Here is a 5,000-nt window from a genome sequence, read left to right on the forward strand (position 1 = left end):
TAATCATAACTCATCGTAACTCATCATAAGTTATAACTCAACATAACTCATCATAACTCATGTAACTCATCGTTATTCATCATAACTCATCGTAAGTCATAGTAACTCATCGTTAGTCATCGTTACTCATTGTAACTCATTGTAACTCATCGTAACTCAACATAACTCATCGTAACTCATCGTAACGCATAGCTCAACATAACTCATTGTAACTCATCATTACTCATCGTAACTCAACGTTACTCAACGTAACTCATTGTAAGTCATCGTTACTCATCGTAACTCATCGTAACTCATCGTAACTCATCGTAACTCATCGTAACTAAACATAACTCATCATTACTCATCGTAATTAATCGTTACTCATCGTATCTCATCGTAAGTCATCGTAACTTATCATAACTCATAACTCATCGTAACTCATCATAACTAATCATAACTCATCGTTACTCATCATAAGTCATCGTAACTCATCGTAACTCATCTTAACTCATAACTCATCATAAGTCATCATAACTCATGATAACTCATCATAACTCATCGTAATTTTTCATAATTCATCATAACTCATAACTCATCGTAAGTCATCGTAACTCATCATAACTCATTATAACTAATCATAACTCATCTTAACTCATCATAACTTATAACTCAACATAACTCATCATAACTCATGTAACTCATCGTTATTCATCATAACTCATCATAAGTCATCGTAAGTCATCGTTACTCATCGTAACTCAACATAACTCATCGTTACTCATCGTAGCTCATCGTAACTCATCGTTACTCATCGTAACTCATTGTAACTCAACATAACTCATCATAACTCATCGCAACTCATCACAACTCATAACTCATCGTAACTCATCGTAACTCATCATAACTCATAGTAACTCACCATAACTCATTGTAACTCATCATAACTCAACATAACTCATCATAACTCATCATAACTCATCGTAACTCATCGTAACTCATCATAACTCATAACTCATAACTCATCGTAACTCATCATAACTCATCATAACTCATCGTAACTCATCGTAACTCATCCTAAATCACCGTAACTCATTGTAACTCATCATAACTCAACATAACTCAACATAACTCATCATAAGTCATCGTAACTCATCATAACTCATCCTAACTCACCGTAACTCATTGTAACTCATCATAACTCAACATAACTCATCATAACTCATCGTAACTCATCGTAACTCATCATAACTCATCCTAACTCACCGTAACTCATTGTAACTCATCATAACTCAACATAACTCAACATAACTCATCGTAAGTCATCGTAACTCATCATAACTCATCCTAACTCACCGTAACTCATTGTAACTCATCATAACTCAACATAACTCATCATAACTCATCGTAAGTCATCGTAAGTCATCGTAACTCATTGTAACTCATCATAACTCATCATAACTCATAATTCAACATAACTCATCTGTCACCTCACACAGCAGACATCTGATGAGCGATAGAACTTACCGCATGTGTGTTTGTTATTTTCTTATCATCATGAAAAAATCTCACTGATGATGATGAAGATACAATAAGAGTTTTTTTTCTGTGAACACTAATGCTGTGTAAGTGTTTCTGATCAAGTGAAGAGAGAGCAAGGCCACACATGCTGCGAAGCTGCTTCTCAGTGAGAGAGTTAAGAGTAAAACTTGCCCATATTAAAACATTTGCTTACATGTGAAATGAAATCTCATTTGCAATGCAGAAAGACATATCAAAGAGAGTTGACTCTGGGTTCTTCTGTCAGCTCATCTGTGTCATTTATTACTAATCTATGAATATTACAAACACAACAGCTGTGAAGTGTCTTGAGCTCCTATAACCAGCCGTCTCAAACTAAGAGCAAGAGTGTGATGTGCCATTTCTGCTCAAATTCTATAATTTTTTGCTTTGCATTTATGAAATGCATGACGGTGCAGTAAACTGAATCGTATATACTGCAATACTATGGAGTTTTGTACACGAGTCAATGACATTTAAATGTCTGCATCAAAAATAGACAAAAGTGATTTTATATACATAGAAAGCACATTGAATGCAAGTAAAGTGTCTACTTTTAAGGTTTCAAATACGTTTTTGGAGAATAATGTATAATAGAATAAACGAGCATACTAAATTTTATTGCATTTCAAATGAGTAAAAAATTCTTGCTGAAAAATGACTAAAATGGGATTGTAACGAGGAAGTAGTATTTGGGGTAAAACTGATCATAAACTGATTCTTATGGGAAATATGCCTGAATGAGATTTTACTGGCTGTTTCTTTTTTTTTAATTTCAACAGGACATTTCCTGATTGAAAAAAACAATTCATTCCGTATTAGACTTATTGTTTTGATGCGTGAAAACCCTTTTTCCTCTTAAACCCACATGCAGTTTATCTGTTTTTATTGTGAATGAAAATCATTTTAGACTCAGCTTAAGGCTCAAAGTGTCTGTGACTGTGCATGTGTTTGCATCTTTCTGACTTGACTCGAGCACACCGATATAACCATCATCACGTCTGAGCCCAGAGCTGATAGATAAACCGGGTCAAACACACATCTAGAGAAGAGACGTCTGCCCCGAGGAGAGTACAACGAGACACGAGGACTGAACATCAAGATTCTTCATGTGGAAGATGATTAACCCACAGAACAGACTCTGATTAAACAGCACCAGGACACTCCTCAACCATTAGCCTCCACCAAACCACACAGCATCAGCAGACAATCACCACAACACATATTTATACAGGAATCAGATTATCTCCAGACTCTGCTCAAAGCATCCTCACATCCACAGTGTTTTCTTTGACCTCATTCTGAGATAACCCTCATAAACCTGCAATATCTCACACCTAATGTATATATTACTGAGATCATATACAGACTGCTACAGCCTAACTGTGTATAATTATTATAAACATGAATAAATCAACCAACCAACAAACAAATAAATAAATAAATTAATAAAAATATTAATAATAAAGTAAAGTAAACAATACTTAAAATGAAACAAATGTATTTTATTAGCTAACTAGTAACATTTACATTTAACATTTAATCATTTAGTAACTAGTTGCCAAGACACAATTTCTGTTTAGTTTAGCTTGAGATACTAAAATAACTAAATAAAATCAACTAAAACCACACTATTTTTCTAGGCTGTAAATAAATAATTAAAATGAAACAAATAAATACATATGTCAGTTTTTCTCTTCAAACTTTCACTGTAAATTCAACATGTTACCTGCCATTTCTTTTTTATTATTTGTGAAGTTTGCTAGCAATTTCAAAGTGAAAATTGTAAAAAAAAAAAATTCAGTGTAATGAAAACAACAACACAAACATGTTTAAAGAAAAAGAAAGAAAAATCACAAAAACTAAACTAAACTAAAATGAAAGTGACAAGAGAAAATAAAAATGTAATGAAATTTTAAATATTAACTAAAGCTATCTATAAAAGCATATCACTGATTTTGAAAAGACACTGTGTGTGTGCAAGGTTTGTCTGTAATGTGTCTATCACACACACACACACACACACACATGCGCGCGCGCGCGTTTACAGGTTATACATGATGATGTGCAGAGAGGGTTATATCTGCCTCTATATACTGTATATATACACACACACACACACACATACACACACACACACGCCCTGCTCTGCAAACAGCCTGAGATTCACGCGAATATCGCTGTCTGACGCGTCATGCATCTTCATAACATAAACGCCTTTTCTAGGAGCGATGAGACGCGCGTCAGAAAAACAACGCGCACGACAGAAGGAATCACCGCCACAGACTGATTAGAGAAATAACGCTAGACAGACGCGTCTGCACTGCGGTGCATGTGTGTCTCCGCATCATCATCATCCTCTTCATCCTCACAGAGCACCGCGCGTCTCACGCAGCGTCAGTAAACGCGCCGCTCTTACCTGCGGATGACTGCGGCGTCCTCAGCTTCAGCACACTCTCGTTCCGCAGCGCGTCTCCAGCAGACTGACGCTCAGCGCGGGGTCCAGCAGCGCGACGCGTTTCTCCACAGCCCACGATTGGACGCGACGCGGTGACGCGAAGGGAAGACGCTGATTGGCTGATGCAGCTGTCATCCAATAATACAAGAGTGTTGGTCACTAAAATACACCTGATCTATCTATCTATCTATCTTTCTATCTATCTATCTATCTATCTATCTATCTATCTATCTATCTATCTATCTATCTATCTATCTATCTATCTATCTATCTATCTATCTATCTATCTATCTGTCTATCTGTCTGTCTGTCTGTCTGTCTGTCTGTCTGTCTGTCTCTCTCTCTCTCTCTCTCTCTCTCTGTCTCTCTCTCTCTCTCTCTCTCACACACACACACACACACACACACACACACACACACACACACACCTATGTAACTGTATTGCTGTTGTACAGTAACTTTAGCTGTATTCTAATGCCTCGCTGCACAGTGACTGATCATCAAGGATTCATATGTTCATGTTAATCTGTTCTTGGCTTATTTTAAGACTATTGTGCAGAATGAATGAATTGATGCTGACATCTTGTAGCGAACAACCATTCGACTGAGAATCAACAATCAGTTTAGATCAACTAGATCTATATCACATTATATATTAGATTACATTGCAACGTTACAATGTAATGTGATTTTAACACTTTTTTTTGTATCTAATATATTCCTACATGCTTACATTCACTTTAGCTGTTTAATCCAAATACAAAATACCAAGATATAGACTACCATATACTACAAATCAGACAAAACATGGAGAGATATACATAGCCCAGCCCTATACAGAAGCATACTGGGGATTTTCTCTTCTTTAAATAGCATAAAAACAACTAAATAGGAAAATAAATAAATAACTAAACAGCTATGGTAAACTGTTAACCGTAAACTGTTTACTCCAAACCCCCCCCCCCCCATGCTGAAACGTAAAGGAAATACACGAGTAATGTGA

The 5,000-nt window shown here is 36.0% G+C and overlaps 1 protein-coding gene and 1 long non-coding RNA gene across 2 annotated transcripts in view; one reads left to right on the forward strand and one right to left on the reverse strand.

Moving 5' to 3' along the window:
* LOC113042969 (uncharacterized) overlaps positions 1-4,073 on the reverse strand; it is a 20,647-nt gene extending 16,574 nt beyond the window's left edge. The window contains exon 1 of the long non-coding RNA XR_003275637.1: positions 3,959-4,073. This is a non-coding gene — a long non-coding RNA (uncharacterized LOC113042969). The remainder of the gene's footprint in view (positions 1-3,958) is intronic.
* The window catches only part of LOC113042956 (contactin-1a-like), a 551,632-nt gene that overhangs the window by 380,714 nt on the left and 165,918 nt on the right, over positions 1-5,000 (forward strand).

This window comes from Carassius auratus, chromosome 25 (assembly GCF_003368295.1).
Source record: "Carassius auratus strain Wakin chromosome 25, ASM336829v1, whole genome shotgun sequence".
In the NCBI taxonomy this organism is placed as follows: Eukaryota; Metazoa; Chordata; class Actinopteri; order Cypriniformes; family Cyprinidae; genus Carassius; species Carassius auratus.